This window comes from Protopterus annectens, chromosome 5.part0, assembly GCF_019279795.1.
Source record: "Protopterus annectens isolate FY-2018-M chromosome 5.part0, PAN1.0, whole genome shotgun sequence".
Taxonomy (NCBI): domain Eukaryota; kingdom Metazoa; phylum Chordata; order Ceratodontiformes; family Protopteridae; genus Protopterus; species Protopterus annectens.
The window spans coordinates 562,811,540-562,830,514 of record NC_056735.1 but is presented as its reverse complement, the minus strand read 5'-3'; positions in this window follow the sequence as shown (position 1 = coordinate 562,830,514).

Below are 18,975 nucleotides of genomic sequence, written 5' to 3'. Positions count from 1 at the left end.
AAACTTTGCTACTGCATCTCCTATACCCTATCAACCAAAGCTTGTACTTCCGTAGTCAACAATGCTCTAACATTTAATACTAGAATATGGTCTTCCCCTGCACTTCCTTCATTCAGTCCATAATATATGCAAACTGCAAACCGCAAACCACTGACAACAAAAGTTTCAGATTTGCCATGTTTGGAGACAGAAATACAAATCTCTGTCACCTATTTAAACAAGTTAGTTGGCTTCCTATTACAAATACTGCTCACTTTCCTTCTGTTACACAGATTTATACAATACTCAAATATGACTATTGACCACTTCTGTAAGCCTACTACCAAGAAGAGAGGCAAACTACTCACTGAGAAATGTTCAAGATGGCACTCCTTCATTCTTGCCCATCCTAGTTTCAAGAGTGCAGTAGGTGAAAAAGTGTACTCCAGGTTAGGACTCATATGGAATAACATTCCAAATTATGTTAAAAACACTATGAATTTATAATCCTTTAAAGCCTCTTTTCAGCCATATTTACCAAAGATTCTTAATGTGATTGCTTTTGTGATAATGGCTAAATATAAACTCCCTTTTCATGCATAACTAGATGTATTCAGATGACATATTCCTATGATGTATTTGTTTAATGTTGATATCTGTCTTCATTATTATGTTTATCATATAGCATATTAATTTCCTACTTCAGCATCTTCTGTTCAATCTCAACATTGTGCAGGCTGTACTTCTTCTGTTTTACAATCAATAACTTGCAACATATTATTACATAAGGTTAGCCCAGCAACAAATTTTGCACTAATGCACTTACGTCATGACCGAAAAGGGTCAGTAGATAGCTTACTTTCCTGGTACATGTAAAATATTATATAGGGGGTTCAGGTTCAGGGCTCACTAGGTTACCCGAGGGCATTTACAAACCAAGCCTAGCTCCATAGTTTCAGGCTTTAAATGTTGTCAGTGGGGGAACTATACCCATTATTTGCTGTGCCTCTGTTGAGCAGTGACACATTGAGGTAATCCCTGGGTATATCTGCGATCTCCCATCCATTGGTCAAGAGATTTCTCTTTGAAGTAAGCAGTGCTCTGCCTCACATATACTGGGATTTTATTTTATTCCACAGCATAGGGAGTCTTTGGGTGATGAATCTATCCCTCCAGCACGTCCTATTAATAGCCGTGTCAAGCAATCAAACATTTACAATAATGCAGAAATAAATTGAAATATATATATTGTTCAGATTTGGATAATATCAGAGAAGAGAACTTACCAAAGCATCAGGACCATAATATTCTTGTTTCTGTATGAATACATCTTGTTAAAAATTATTTTCTTATTTTAAAAAAATGAACTGGAAGGTAAGCACAGTCAAGCTGTTATACCAAAACATAAACATTCTATCTATCTATCTATCTATCTATCTATCTATCTATCTATCTATCTATCTATCTATCTATCTATCTGTCTATCTATCTACACACACACACACACACACACACACACACACACACACACACACACACACACACACACACACACACACATACACACACATACCCTACTAGTCATGTCCAATATGTGAAATTTCCATTTGGCTATGTTTCATAACAACTGTCAAAGCATAAAAAACAAGTACTTTTCTTCTGAATAATCACCTATATTTCAAGCATGCATTTTTGCTGCAGAATTAGTATAGATTTCATATCCTAAATAGTACATGTCCTGATTATTGCACTTTGTGTGGTGGAATTAATCCATTTGTTTATTTATTCATTCATTCACATAGCTGCGCTAATTGGGTAGGTGAATTGGACCAAAAACCCTTTTCAGCCAGAACCTAGACCTAGGTGACATCTACAACAGACAGAGACAGCAAAATAATACTGTACAAAACAGCACAGAAAAACACAATAAAAAAATGAGTTCAGCTACAAAATTATGAGAATCAGATACAGTAGTCAGACAAATTATACTTTGCACAGAGCTGCACCTAATAACTCGATATCTAAATCATAGCAGCAATAGCATACAGAAAATATAACACATGCCAACTTAACAAATGTTGGGCACTCATTACTGAGGACACATTTCTGACGAAAAGATTAGGGGAATGTCCAAAAATTACTTTTAGAAGGGGGCAAAATCTAAAAAGTCTGCTTGAATCAAAATCTAAGATTCCTAATCAAAGTTTTGTTGGAACAAGGAAATGTGGTTCTTGTAACCAATGTAGGTATATTTTTACTGACCCAAAAGTTAGAATCAGGGATATAGAATATAAAATAATGGGGAAATTCAATTGTGAGTCTATTGGAGTTGTTTATGTGGCTGTGTGTCAAAAATGTACTGCCTTTTATATCGGAAAAACGAAAAGAAAATTTAGGCAGCGGATCTATGAGCACACCTATGCCATAGCGAAACAAGACGTTAACAACGCCCTGGCCAGGCATATTTCTGCCTGTCCAGGACATTGCTTTAAATTTACAGTTTTGGGTAAGTCATTTGCTGATAACTTAAGTGGTCCTTGGCAGACTTACTTAGAAGTAAATGAACTTTATTGGCAGTTACGAACCTGGGCATATATTAACCCAGGTTTAAATGAGTATGTCTCTATTGCTCCTGTCTTGAAATTGTTGTCTAATAAAAGATAAGTAAAAAATCTCTTGGGGTTACCTTCCCTCTTCCTTATGAGATATTTTAGCAATAAGTAGGTATAAGATGTGTATTAATTAAATAAAATAAAATAAAATATAATAGGTTTAGGGTACTGTATTTTTCTTTAGGTCTACACTGTGGTTCACCCCCTTTTAATGTATAGAAAGACAATCAAATTTGGTTTTATCTGAAACAATTTTTTGATTTGTGTAGCATGTATTTTCATTATGTTTTATGCGTTTACATGCATTTACAAAAAATATGTATGAATGATGTGTATACTGACAGTGTTGTTGAATAATAGAGTAGGATATATTCTATATTCTAAGGTTATTTAACTTAGCACAAAGTTTTCCTGACATAATATATGTGTTTTAAGTTATTTACTATTGATGTTTGTTTTAAGTTATTTACTATTGACGCTTTTTATAGGTTGGTTTTAGTATTGAAATTAGAATATAGTTAATGAAATGTCTCTATTAGTGATTAAATGATGATTTTTTAGGATGAGGTTTTACAGCAATTGATATATGTGTTATGTGTATATACATATATATAAATTAATTTGTTTATTTATTTATATAGATAAACATTAGTTTATATACACAAATCCTTTTAATTGGATTAGTTTTTACATAATTGAATGTAATTAATCAATTAACTGTTTAGTATTTAAACTAAGGTTGTTGGCTTGTAAAAGTTGTCTGATGAAGGTGGGACACTGAGCTCACCGAAAGCTTGGTTTTGTACTACGCTTACGCTATTGTTGATGAATAAATCGTCCTTGGGAGAGTTCAGCTGCTTTGTTTTTGTTCGTTTCTCTAGTTTGTGTATAACACATGCCATATCTGATACGAAGGATAAAGGGCACCACTAACATAAAACATAAAACTGCAAAAAGAGAAACATAAATCTACAGATAAAATCTTTGGGTTGTATTCATAGAACCAATGTTTTATATGTGTACAAATCTAAATGGCAGACAACACCACATCACATTTAAGCAAATGTGTTCAGTGGCAATTAATGGAGCTGACTAGTCCAAAGTAAAGGACTGTGTAGAAACTCCCCATAGCATTTTGGCTTCTCTGTAAGTTCCTAAAATGGACTAAAAGTAGCTTAGTTATATGGGAATGGAACCAAATGAGTGTAAAGTCAAGGTTACTTTCAGGTATTTTTGTAATTCATATCTCAGTGTGAGCTTGTGCAAACCTGTATATATAACTGGCAGTCAGTTAAGGAAAGTGGAACTCAGTGCAGCTATGTAGAATTAGCTAAAATGTTGTCCTACCCCATAGTGCTATTTTTAGGCAATGTCACACTGAAACTACTTCTGACATAGCAAATTAAAACAAAGGAAATCTAAAGGTGTTGTAGCTCAGTGTTAGGAGTTTAAATAAGAAACTCCACTGCCTACAAGCTCTTCTCACCCTAGAGAAAGCTGGCATCTGTGCAGTCACTGAGTCATTATTTAAAGGTGTCGAAAGCACACTGGCAGTGAAAGGCTATAATGACTTCCACACATTTAGACCATCTACTACACAGACAGAAAATAAATAGTAGTGGTATCTCAATTTACATCAAATATAAATATACCTCAAGGCTGGTTAAACAAGATGGTGCACTTGAGCTTCTTCATGTTCAAATCACCATAGGCAAAAATCCCATACCACTTCCTTGCAAGCTATAGTTCCCCCTCTATGATCCTGGAAATTCATAACGTGTATTTATGCTTATTGGAAACACACTTCATCCAACCCAATACCATATTCTTGGGAAATATTAATTACCGCATTATTAACTGAGAATCATATATGACACCAAATGTGCAGGCACAGAGTTTCATGGATTTTTACAAACACATCGAACCAGATTGTCAGTACGCCAGCCAGGGGCTCAAACATACTAGAGCTGGTCCTCACTATTATGGGAGAATGTTGCACACTACCTAGTAATACACTCTCTAGTACGGTCAGACTACAAAACGGCCTCCTTTAAAGTAAAAGAAAAAACTGTATCCCTGGAATGTTCAGAAACTATTCTAAGGCTAACGGCATGCTATTAAATGATAACTTGGCAACAGTTCAAGCCTCATAAACCTTGAGAACATTGTTGCCTACCTGGAACTGTTCACAGAAACCCTATACAAGCATTTTAATAGCTACATAGAGGCAGCCATACTCATTAGCGATAAGTACTGAACTCATTCAAATAACAAGCAACCCTGGTGGAATTACAATGTCAATAGACTATATAACAAAAGGAAAACAATCATGGCAAAATAGGAGATGTTGCACAAAGCAGGATAAAAGCACATGCATCACACTAAACAACAAATTCAGGTGAAAATAACATCTACCAAAGCCAAATATGAGGTAAATTTAGCCCCCCAGGCCAAGGACAACCAGAAGACATTCTTTAGCTATGACAGCAAACTCAAAGTCAATACACAATTGTGTGAGAGCACATTGTTAATGGAGCCAGCTATACTGAGCCAGAAGATTTAACAAACCTAATGGCAGGCAAATTCAGCTCTAACTTTACCCCTCTATCTCCCCTCCCTCAACCTTTCCTCTGGAAATACCATGAAATATAACTTCCCCTACCATCATTAGTGAATAGGTCCTCAATCCCCTCTCTAAGGCCAAGAACACTACATCAATGGGCCTAGACAATAATACAGGATTCCTTCTTAAAAGCATAAAACATGACCTATAAGACCCTGTGGAATTGCTATTTAACCACAGTGTCAAAATAGGCTTTGTGCTTAATGTATGGAGATCAACAACAGTCATCCTCCTGCACAAGGGTGGGTCATCCACAGACCTTGGAAACTATAGACCCATAAGTCTCATTAGTCTCATAACCAAAGTCATGGAATGAATTCTCGTGCAAATGACCAATAATGGTACAGAAACCTTCAGACACTGTAATCAGCCCAATTTTGTTTTGTGAAGGGCAGGTCACGCCTAGTCAACCTAGTGGACTGCTTTGAGAAGGTGACCAAAACAATGGATGAAGGCAAAATTGTTCACTCTGCTTACTTTGACTTGATTGAGGCATTTGACACAATACCCAACTCAAGCATTATTGACAAGCTCAGGAGGTTAGGTATAAACCCTTATGTCACTCAGTGGATAGATAGCTGGCTCACAAGTCTGAGTCAGGAATGTATAACTTGGGATCCCAACTCTACAAAGAGGCAAGTCACAAGTAGAGTCCATCAAGGATTGGTCCTGGGGTTGCTCCATTTTGACCTTTATTTCTCTGAAGTCAAGACCAATGTCGAGGGCTTCTGGCTGACAAAATTGACAAATGATTGCAGATTATGAGCAGTCACAGAATCCCCTACTGACAATAATTTTCTCCAGTAAGGGCTGACACAGACAAATAACTTGTGTCAGAGACATGGACTAAGGCTAAATTCCAAGTAATGCATAATAGTATGCTTCAGGAAGTCCTCCACCCCTGGTAAGTTTCATATTGAAAACACCTAAGTGCCAACCCAGTAGTCAGGGAGTTGGGGAGACATATAGAGAGTAATCTAGCCTTTGGATAGCACATATCTACTGTAGTGAGTAAATTAGTCTATGTAGTGCAACTTACAAGCAACAATTTGACATCTAGGACCAAGGAAGTGATCAATCCACTATGTTCAGCATTCATCAGGCCTATCATTAACTACAAAATCTGTTTTGATATGTACCTTACCAGGTATGTACAGCAACTGAAATGTCCACAGAATACATGGCATAGGTAACATGACCTCCTCAAAATCCTAACCCTGTATTCTGTCACCTACAGGTTGTTGAGGGGTGATTTATGCCTGGCATACAAGACATTGTTGGACCCCAACCTAATGGACCCCGTGCATATCCACAAAAGAAACTACACCAGAATTACCCATTCTAAAGACTTAAACCTTGCCTGCGATATAAAACAGTCTGATAGAAAGACAGGTATGCATGCCAGAGACTACTCCTTCTCTGGAACAGGCTCCTCATTCATATGAACAAGAGTTCCTGCATAACCCCATTCAAGCGTAACTTGAATAATGCAATAGGGGGACAGGAAATGCATCCCTGGTTTGACACCTATTTGTCTAACAGACACTGGCAGCAGGTAAATGGTTCATCTCCCAGGCCCCTGTTTATAAAAGTTTAATCTACAAAGTTCCTGCTTACACTTATCAAGTGTACCAGAACACACCTATGAATCTATCAGATTATATGCTGGAAACAGGAGTATAGGACAGACATGAGAAGGAAAAACAGGAACAGGGTAAACCACAAGGTGGGGAAATGATGAATGAGCAGGATTAAGGTGAGATCAGAGCATATATTTCAATTTTTAGTTGAATAATCCTGGTGAGTTACAACAACAGTTTTAATTATGTAATTATAGAAATCCTCAATGATATTTCAGAAAACTACACTTTTATAAAGAACAAATGGGAGCCAGTCATGGGTACATTAGTCAAATATCTGAGACATTCATAGGTTCATAGGTTCATAGGTTCATAGGTTAGTACTAGGCTATCAGCCCTAGGGCCTATACAAGCCTAGCCATAACAATTCCCTGAATATTTCTTCCCACATTATTTACTTTCCTGGACCCCTGTCTAGCAGGGTGACTGACGTGATCCCTGGGGTGAATTTCCTTTCTCCCATCCAATCGTCAAGGTTCCTCTTGAAGAGGTCCAAAGAGGCACTCTGCTTGACATGTATGGGCAATCTATTCCAGAGTCTGGGGAGTCTCTGGGTCAGGAACCTATCCCTCCAACATGTTTTGTTTATTGTGATGACAAGGTTTAGATCCCTGGAGTGTGTAGCTCTGAGGATTGGGATTTCTTTAAGTGTAGCATGTCCAACAGCTCTGGGTTTGACATGACCTTGTATGTTAAGCAGAGATCGCCTCTGAGTAGGCGACGTATACAGAGTATAGCTGGAGTTTTAGCGGTAAGGCGGTCAGCATAGGGCATCTGCTTTAGGCCTGTGATTCTTTTAGTGAGGTATTTCTGAGGCCTTTCCAGTTGTTGCAGATGTCTTGAGAGGTACATACCAAATGGGGCATTGTATTCTATAATGGGTCTAATGAGGGATGAGTACAGTGGGACAATGACCTCCTTTTTCTGGATGAAAAGCCCTTCGTGATGAGGTGTGCCACATAGAAGGATTTCCTGACTGTTGTGGCGATGTGGTTATCGAAGGTGAGACCACTGTCCACCTGTGTCTCTAAGTCTCTTATCACACTTTCTGTGTTTAGTGTACTGCCACCTATATGGTAATTCATGGATACATGTTTTTCCCAAAGGGATAACAATACATTTCTTGGCATTGAGCTTGAGCCCATGGCTCTGGCACCAAGCATCTGTTTCTGTAAGGCCCTTTTGTAGAGTATCCACATCATTTGGGGATTCAATAATGGCTCCAGTTTGCAGTCATCTGCAAACTTTGTTATCCAGAGTCCCTTAGTGTTGACCTGTACTTCAGAGAAGTAGATGCCAAACAAGAGCGGCCCCAGGACTGAATCCTGAGGTACTCCACTTGTCACTTGTCTGGAGCTGGATTTGGAGTCAGCTACTTTTACAGTGTGGGTTCTATCAGTAAGCCATTTAGCAACCCATTGGGTGACATAGGGATTACTGCCAAACTTAGTAAGTTTATCTATGATTCCAGAGTGGGGGATGGTGTCAAAGGCCTTGGCAAGGTCTAGATAGGCTGTGTGGACCACCTTACCCTTGTCCATGGCTCTGGAGACTGATTCAAAGAAGTCAATCAGGTTCAGGAGACAAGATCGGCCCTTCACAAACCCAAACTGGGTGGGGTCCAGTGTTTGAAGGTTGCCAATGTCTTTGTTTATAAGTTCCATGATAATACGCTCCATGGCCTTGCAGATAAGGCTTGTCAGACTGATGGGACGGTAGTTTCCGGGATCCAAGGTGGATCCCCCCTTGTGGATTGGGATAACTATGCTCTCTCCCCACTCAGTGGGGCACGAAAACCTGAGGTGAGGTATGATTAAACATGACACTTAGGTGAGGTGCCAGTTCATATTGTAGTTCATGTAGTACACAGCCCGGGATGTCATCTGGTCCCATGGATGCTGTATTCTTGGCTTTAGAGAGTGCATTTTGTACCTGTGGGGCCGGTATTACTGGAATTTGGCAATCTTCCGGTATTGAGATGGGCCATTTAGGGGGTGAGAGTGGGGTGAAGTTGGCACTGAATCGATCTGCCAGGATATTGGCAATATCCTTCGGATCAGTATATTTAATGCCATTCTGTTTTAGCTCAGAGCAGATCTGAGCATTGCCATTTAGATTCTTGACATAATTATAGAATGCTTTGTGGTTGTCTTTGGAATCTTTGGCAATTTTATTTTCGTAACTAGCTTTGATGGATTTTATGAGGCATCTCAGTTTCTTACTGATGCTAGTAAGAGAGTATTTTGCATCCTGGGATTTTCCTCTTTTCTGAAGTTTCTTCCTTTTGTTGTAAAGTTTGTTTATGGCAGGGGACCACCAGATTGGCTTCCTTTTTTTGGATGAGAGCATTTTGGTTCTATTTGGGATGGCATGATTCATGCATGAGTGGATGTGCTCGTACAGTGCCGTAGTGTAGGATTCAGCAGTTGAACTTTCAGTTCCGTCTGCATGGGTGTCATGAAGTTTGTCACTTCTGACTTGAGTAGCATGAAGTTGGCTTTAGAAGTTTTTATGGTGGTTTCTTTACTGGGGGTGGGGTGGGATGTGGATGTTAAGGGTGATTAGCTTATGGTCAGACCTGACTAACGAGGGGTGACCATAGGTATGGAGCATTGATTTCCCATGTTGGTAATGACCAGGTCTAGGATATTGAGCCCTGGTGGGACTATGGATTAGTTGATCCAGGCGTTGGAATTTATGAATTCCAAGAACCATTGCGCAAAGGTGTTGGGACATGAGTAGTTTTCCCAGTTAATAGCAGGGTAGTTAAAATCACCCAGTATTAGGGTGTTTGGTTCTATCTTAATATTTTCCAGTATGTTTAGAAAGGTGTAGTGAGAATCTTGGGGTATGGTGGCGGATCTGTAGCAAGCTACAATTTGGATTGCAGTCTTACCTAGTGTTAGTTGCACTTGGAGAATTTCAGACACATTGTGTTGGCCAACTAACCTGGTGGTGTGAATATCCTTGGTGAATATTGACACTCCTCCACCTTTAGTGTTTCGGTCCTGGTTTGGTGGCCTAAAAGTGTGGTAAGAGTTGTAGCCTGGTATTGCAGGGGTGCTCTCTGGAGCCTTGAACCAGGTCTCAGTTACTGCACAGATATTGATGTTCTCCATTTTTAGGAGTGCCTCGAGAGAGTGCATTTTGAGGTTTAGACTTCTAGCATTGAGTACCATTACCTTCAGATTTTGCATGCTTGTACCTGTTATGGTGATGGTTTTGTCCTTTGAAGTTTGCCTAAAAAAGGCACTATAGGGGTGGCAAGAACCTTAGCCAGTAACCTGAATCCCAGGGGCGACAGGTGCAGACCATCTCTGGCAAAGCATCGTGGTCTGTCAATCATGTCATCCCAGGCAGACAGATACTGGATCCCCTTTGAATGACACCATAAGCTTAGCCAATTGTTGAAGTCAATCATTTTATCCTTATATTGTGGTATCATTCTGGGCGAAGGCAGGATGCTACTCAGGGCTAGGGTCATACCTGCCTGGGCCACATGATCCGAGAGCTCTTCCATGTCTCTTTTCATGTAGTCCAGGGAGGTACGTCTCAAGTCATTCACTCCAACATGGACAATGACAGAGTCATATTTGTACTTGTTGTGGAGTGACTTGAGTGCATGCGTTATGTGGCGTGGGATTATTTCCCTCTCTTTCTTTCTCTCTCTCTCTATATATATATATATATATATATATATATATATATATATATACACATATATATAGATTCCATTCACTTGATTGAAAACTCACTTCACTGAAAATTAAATTACTAGGATCACTTCACTGAAAGTTCACTTCACTGAAAACTCACTTGACTGAAACTCATTTAGTTGAAAGTTATATATGGCATTTTCCCCACTGTAGTGCGATCCTGGAGTTAGTATATATAGTAAGGGGGGGTGTGGGGGGTGCCGCCCTCCACATTGGTGGGTGTGGGGGGCAAAGCCCCACACATATATTAACCATATATTTTCTTTTGGAAACTGTTCTTTATTTGACTTGTAAGTATCACTCTGTATAGTGTGCTGCACCCCCCCACACCCCCCCTTACTATATATACTAACTCCAGGATCGCACTACAGTGAGGAAAAGGCCATATATAACTTTCAACAAAATCAGTTTCAGTCAAGTGAGTTTCCAGTGAAGTGAACTTTCAGTGAAGTGATCCTAGTAATTTCATTTTCAGTGAAGTGAGTTTTCAATCAAGTGTATGGAATCCATACATATATATATATATATATATATATATATATATATATATATATAGCTATAGATATAGATATAGTTATAGATATAGATATAGATGGATAGACATTGTGGGAAAGGTGCCCTTTTTAAGAAAGGAATGTTAGGGAATGGAGTCAGGGAAGTAAGAGGTGGGTAGGAGGGACAGATTAGGTGCCAGGAAAAGGCACACATAAGTCACAGAATGATGAGGTAATATAAAGGAAGTAGAAGAAAACAATGAAGGAGACATTGGACAAGCAGATGGAAGACAATGTTGAGGGGAGGGGTGGAGTGTAATACATAAAGGGTTAGGTACAGACACAAAAGATAGGGGTCACTAGGTTTGGAAATAAGGCTGTGTGTTCAAAGATGCAGTCCTTGTGAGCTTAGACTCAGTGAGAGATTACTTGTCACCCTGATGTGATTATCCATTACCTCACTGTATTGTGATCTCCGAGTTGGTTTATATCATTTGCAGGGGGTAGGGGGGTGAAGTCCCCCATGTGGGGTGCAGGGGGGGATAGTCCCCCTACTAAAACCTAAACAAAGTTTACATTTCATGTTGTTGGCCAATTAAAACACTTTGATGGATTCTCCTTCGATGAATAGGTTATTTGCTGAATAGGGATTTCGATGATACAGGTTTGACGATTAGGTATTCGATATAAGAAACATTCAGCAATATGATAGAGACCTGCTAATGTCCAGTGATGCTATTTACTTAATAAACATTCTGATCACAATAAATAACAAGGAACAGATACTTCTACTGTACTTAATTCAAAATGTCCAGCAAACAACTACCGATGGTTATTGCATATATTGACCTTTTAGTGGTGCATTCATATTTCTGGGACAACTAATATACTTCATCATGACAAAATAACTTTTTTGGAGGGAGGGTGGATACACAGCCATCTTAGAAATCACTACACATAGATTTAACATGATAAGACACTTGTCCATCTGGACAGAAGGGATGCAGAAGTACACCTCTGACATTGCACAGTCATACTAATTTTCTTATGTTATGCCAATACTGACAGATGTGGTACTGCAGTATAAAAGGGGTCTATATCAGAACACTGAAAGTTCATTCTTTCAAATGTTCTTACATCGACCCCTAATCAGTGAATGCTGACAACATTGAACATTCAGAACAGCTATTTTTTTCCTAGATAAAAATTTGCTGTTCCAAAACACATACACACAACACAAGCACATCAAACAAACAGCAATCCCCACACATACACCCAAAATCTTACAGCTAACCCTACACTAAACTGTACAAACACCACTAGCTATCCACTTACCTTAAACCAACCCTAACCCTAAGGTCTGTCACTATCGCACACTCACCTCACCAGCACCCTAACCCTAACTCACCTAACCCGCCCTAACCCTCATGTCCACACAGTCGCATACATACCTCCCTCGTGCCCAAACCCTAACTCACCTAACCCACGCCTAATCGCACACTTACCTGAACCCGACCCGTAACTTTCCACCACAGTGCCGAAAATAACGAAATGACAGAAACGGGCAACCAAATTCTTTCCCTAGGAAAAAATTTGGTTATCTGTCATTTTGCTATATTCAGCATTCGCTGACTAGGGATTGATGTAAGAAAATTCGAAAGAATGTACTTTCATTGTTCTGATATAGACCCGTATAAAAGTTATGCAGACTTGTTTTCAATGGCTACAGTGGTTACTATGCAAACTGAGATATTTTTCATGCCAGCATGTGTACTTACCTTGGTGCTTTCTTAGGTACTCTAATCAGCTCCTGGGCATTTCCCTGCTACTTTTTATCTTTGCAGTAAATAGAGACATCAACAAGGTATACTGAGAAAATAGATGGAGGTTTTTGCTTAGATAACGGATAGTATACATACAATACTGATGTGGTAACGGGGCCCTACCTTCAGCCTTTCATTGGCCAAGGTGGTCAGGCTTGCATTTACCCAAGTTGCTATAATGGTGACAGCAGTACTCACCCATGCATGGGATGCCAGTAGCATAGGTGATAGCCTTGGTGGAACTATTCCAGGCATCAGTCTTTTACTGTAAGCTGGTACAAACTTCCTCCAGGAGCCACAGACTATCATTTTTATAGAAGATGTTTAGAAGAGTCTTGGGGCCCTCTTCACATTTTGTCTGTGCTCTAAAAGGAGCACTACCCTCACATTTTCTAGCTATAATAGTCTCACCTTCAATGAGCACAGGAAAAGTGGCATAGAAATGGTACCAAAAAGTTTGCATGTGTTTTATCCTCTGAACAACAAAGAGCACCGACTGGTAACTAACTTGCATGATGGATGGCAAAATAATAAAATAAAGGCACTGTATTAGTATGCTTCCAATAGTACTTTATGGTCCTCCATGCATGCTTATCAGTGACTCCATCTTCAGCTGGTTACTTATGGGATGACAATTCTCTCCACCCTAACATAACTAACTTCTCATGTTTGTGCATAGTTGCTCACAGGTGCTCAGGCATGTGCACAGTATCAAGTAGTAATCTTCTCGAAGTTCATCAGGCTTGCCTTGCACATATGTAATTAGTGTTTTTCCATGTGTATTATAATTGTTATGTGCTTGTTAAGTTGTACGCTTGTTAACTTGCAGTTATCTCCTTGTTTTTGTGGATTGTTCTTTGGACAGTCCCATAATGATTGTTTGTTGATACACATATATTAGTATCTAGTCCAACTAAGGCAAAGTAGATACCCTGTTAATAAAGTATTAGCTTTAGTGTTATAAAACCCATGCAGGACCTCAGCTGATAATTCCATGTTTTCCATTCAGCGTTATGTCTACTACTGCATTTGCTGGTGCTTCCCAAGTTTATGGATGCTGAAAATGAGGTGGTATTAGAGGCCTTTCATCTCCATGGTAGATGGTTCTTTGCACTCCATTCTATTGACTTGCTCTTCCATGACCATGTCTATTGTTAACCTGCGAAAAATATTAATGCCATTGGTGGACAGATCATACTTGTGATGTGGTCCATCGCAGGGCAACTGATATTATCAATGCTGCCAACCATAGGGTAGAGTCCCTGGCACAGGAGCAGAGGACAATAGCTGGTAGGTCATGTAGAGAGACACTGTTTATGGAAACAAATGAGCTCATGCCTTCAAATAAAGTAATCCCACCTAGACAGAGTCTCACAATGTGGTGGTGGATGCCGGAACACAGATGGATTAGCCCTAAAAATTGTCAGCTGAAGATTCCCAGGTATGTAGTCTTAGTATTAATATCTGCAACCCTTTCATTCCAGTTCTTGCCTAGTAGTCACAGCACAGGTTATAATAGGTGTATCACTTCTGACATATAGGTACATCTGCACACAAGTTTAATGCCCATCTGCACAAGGTGTGGGCAGTATTATCTGACAGCATATATATTCTATTAGTATATAATTTTTATTGACTTTCCAGCAACTGTGATTGTAAGATATATAGAATATACATAATGTCAGCAATATTAAAGAGCAACACTGTAATTAGACAAAACAGCAACCATATTCACTCAATGCATATTCATATTTATAATAAACTCCATTTAACAAAAAATACATATAAACAAGACATTCACAAACTTTCATAAAGACTGTTCATCCTTTTATGTAACTTTGTTTATCTATTATCTGTTACAGTTTATCATCTCCTAGGTTTGCTCAGATGCCAATAAAAATGTGTCACTAAAACCCAACTTATATTTTTTTCTCCCGAACATTTACTTTGCAATAATGTCCAATCCTTGTAATTACTTTCATATAATCTGTATATAGACATCCTATTTTGGCTGGGTGCAACATTCTCCATTCCCTTGCTAATACCATTTTTTGGAACAAAACTAACAATAATCTAGTAGTCAGCTCTTCCTTTTCCCATCGTAATATGTGTTCCTCTATTCCTCATCCTAGAGCTTCCCATTACCAGGTTATCAGTTTTCTGAATATTTCCTCCCCACTTTCAATCACTTGCTTCCATCTCATCTGTGCCTTTATACATTTCCAAAATGTATGTGTCACGCTTACATCTTCAACACTTAATATTTCTGGTTCCTTTATCTCACATTATTTCATTAGGCAAGTTGTACCACAAATATAAGGTCCTCATCTGTTGGTCCCCAATATCATATAGTTGTAAGGATATCAATTGCATCTTTAATTGCAGTGATGGATCCCACTTAAACTGGATATTTTTGTTTTGTTGTATTCACAGGTAATACATTATCAGGCACCAGCATCATGGAACTGCCCCATTTCATGTTGTTGGATCTATAGCCTCTGATAATGATGGCAGTGTTGAATTGGCATAGTCAGGGTATGCAGCATTTGTACTGATCACAGGGACTGTAAACCCCACATCCCATTCTCAGAGTATGGACACCGTCTCTATGTCTGTGCATACGCAGGACACACTACCATCTGAAACAGCACAGGCTGATGGAGACACAGTAGATCAGGGAAGTGTGATGGCCCAAAGAAGACAGATATCTGAATCTGCCCTTAGCAATTGTGAGCAGAGGGTCCACATAAGGGGCTGGTATTAGTCTTTACTGGAGTTATGGTTATTGTCCTCCTCCTGAGAGTATCAGTAGCTGCCATCCAATGTATGTGTAGGGCCATTGTGGAAGCACAGCCTAGTTCCACCAGAGCCATGGCACAGAGGCAGTAATGGTGATCCAGGTTGGGCATACTGACCTATGGGATTATATGACCCATATATGTGATTTGTTGCAGAGACTGAATCATACACTGGACCTATCACAGTCTTCTGTGGGTCATCTGTCATGAGTGAGGGGCTGCCATTATGGCTGGTCATCTATCACATCCATGGATATTAGCAAACCTGGCCATAGATCAGCAAAATCCCACTCCTGCAGTGATAGCTCTTCCACTGCAACACTGGTTGTGGCTATGTCAACACCTAGAACAGGCTGCTCCCATGGTTATAGTCATGGCCATGCCAGCACATCTTCCAAGAGTTCTTGGTCATGGTGAGGTGGCACACCAGTGTCTCACCTAGGTCATGGTACAGTCAGTTCAACACCTGGCAGAGCCAGCTCTTGTGGACAGGATTGTGTAAGGAAAATGAACCCACTGACATGCATGATCTGGAACTGTCTGGTAGGTCAAGATGCAGTGCTGCAACAGATGCTGAGGTTGTTCCCCTGAAGACACACAAATACAAACACACACACATTCCCCTGCACATCACATACATCCATTGACTCTGAACCTTCTATTTGTTATCCATCATCTAGTCCAGTTAACAAACTATCCATAACACATTTTTTTCTGTAACTAAACCTCAGCACACACAATCACACATTTCACTGTGAAAGACATGCACTCCTGTACTCCCTTGCCCACCTATGGATATGATGATAACTGTTCCCTACTCTTTCTCCTTTGCTAATTGGGTTGGCTATGTTTTATTCACAGTGTGGACATCCTATGCATAGACAATCACAGTCTGGTATTTTTGCATGTATTACTTTTATAGTTGTGTATCTACTTAAATTCCTATTCAGTTATGTTGCAACCCTATAAGCAATTTGTTGCCTCTTTACTTGTGCCATGACATCTGATATAGTCATCCCCTGTTGTTGGCTCATCCTCTGACTCCTTGTCTGTCTCAGCTGCCACTCTGTGTGGTGTTGGGTGTGATGCCCATGCAGTGGCCCAGTAATCAAGGAGCCTCAATTTTCACCACTGGCAACAGTGAGGGACGTGCACATTGGGAGAATGACTAGTCACACACAGTAAAGTACAATTTTCCTTAAGAGCACACAGGGAACACAGTCAGTCTGAGGCTGTTTTTCCCTCTTTCTCTAGATTCCTTATAAGGCTGCCCTCTGGCACAGCTGTAGGGTTAAGATCTCAGCCTAGTGGCCAAGCTAAGACCTACAGCACCCTCTCTGTTCAACCAGTGCTTTGTGTCCCTGCCTAAGTAGCTAACACACACACACACACACACACACACACACACACTTTGAGATTTGATTGATATACAAACACACACACACAGACCTGGGAAAGGATGGCACAGGTTTACTAGCTATGCCCCCTTCTGCCCACTCTATAAGGTAGTACCAGCCACCACCAGCCACCCTTACTTATCAACTACTATAAGGCCCTTACAAAGGATGTCAGATCTTACTGTGTAATGCTACTATTAATCCAAATGGTAGTTTTGACCAAGACATGCAAGGCTATTTAGGAGTGGCCTGTACAGTGTCACCAAATACATATACAAGTAATCTAAGAGCTTAAATATATCTCACAAATATCAGCCACAAAGATAAGTTTAAATATATATAATAAATAAAAGAACAAGTCAATACTCAGAAAACAAACACAGTTACTTCAGAGTTCAGTCTCGGGAAATATTTTAAAACAAAATTGCAGGACAGTCTCAAATAAATACAGAAAACATCTAAACTAATCTTTACTATATTCCTGTGTATATCTAAGAGGGATACACTGTCCTATGTCTTACAGACAACATGCAGGCAGAAGTGCTTATGATGGATGTTTCCAGGCCAAAGACAATATACAAAATGCAAATTCTCTCTCTGAGAGAGTTCTTAAATCAATATCACATATTACTGCTGGGTCAGCTAGTATGACATCACTCTTTGTCACCTGCCTTTATTTCCCAGGCTAACAGAAACTAACATCTCTGTGTTAAAAAATACATATATCTGAGATGTTTGCTAAGAACTGGAAGTCATAAAACAATTAAACACATTTACATTTTAGACCTAGTAATTACTACTCTCCAAGACAATAGAAAAATGTCTAGCTGTAGACATTGTGTCTGCCTCACTAAAACTGAGAGATAGCACAATCGTAAAACAATTTCAACTTATTCTTGAAGTTTTGCAAATTACTCTGTATGTTCCAACTTCTGCTATTAAAACATACATTTGCACAGGTATATATTTTATATACTGTACCTTTCTGTTCTTTTCCAGTAGGGTACACTGTGGACACATCCTTGAAGCTCAGTACTGCACAAGCCCTGTTCAGCACACACTTCTGCACCAGTAGTTTAATATACAGATAGCATATAGTTATCTTACATTTGTAAGAAAAGCATATGAATCATATTAATATTCAGAAATGACATATGAATATTTACAAAATTCCAGATAGCTAGGTTGGCAGCGTCACACTGGGTACTGCTGTCCATGCAAGAGTCCACCCTGCTGTGACTGCTTCCAGACTAAACTATTATGTAATATAGTACAAGTGGTCAGTATTTTGGCAAATGTTGTAGGGTCATAATGCAGAGAATCACTGGATGTACCCAGACAAAAGTGTGACTTCAGCAACCCAAAAACATGCTGTATAATGTTTATGGTTTGTGTTAGGGCACTGTGGTACCCATGGTCAGTTTGATTATGTGGATTTCTAAACTGGTGACCTCAGCCAGGGCTCCACGCCATATTTGCATCACCCACAAGATGCTCCTGTGGGAAGTCACCTATATTAAACCATTTATGGGGAGTCACATGTGTGGCATATGTGGAAGTCATGGAATCTGCCTGGGTGACTTACACACTTATTGTAGTCAATAGCCTGTGCTTACTTACTATCTGATAGTTAATGGAGTGATAACCTTTGTGTTTCACTTACCTTTTACCAAGTTCAACAGTTAGGGCCTTTATTTCAATGTACGTGCAGTGTTTGGCCCAAGTACATCAGGGCAAATGGGCTATAGCATAGATACCCTCATGATGTTGTCTCTCTCTTTGGTGACCTGTTGGAATCACATATTTTCACCCACATGCTGAAATATAGCATTGAAAAGTGATGGAATACTCTCTGGGCCAATGCCTGAGATGTTCCTACTGCATCCCCAACAA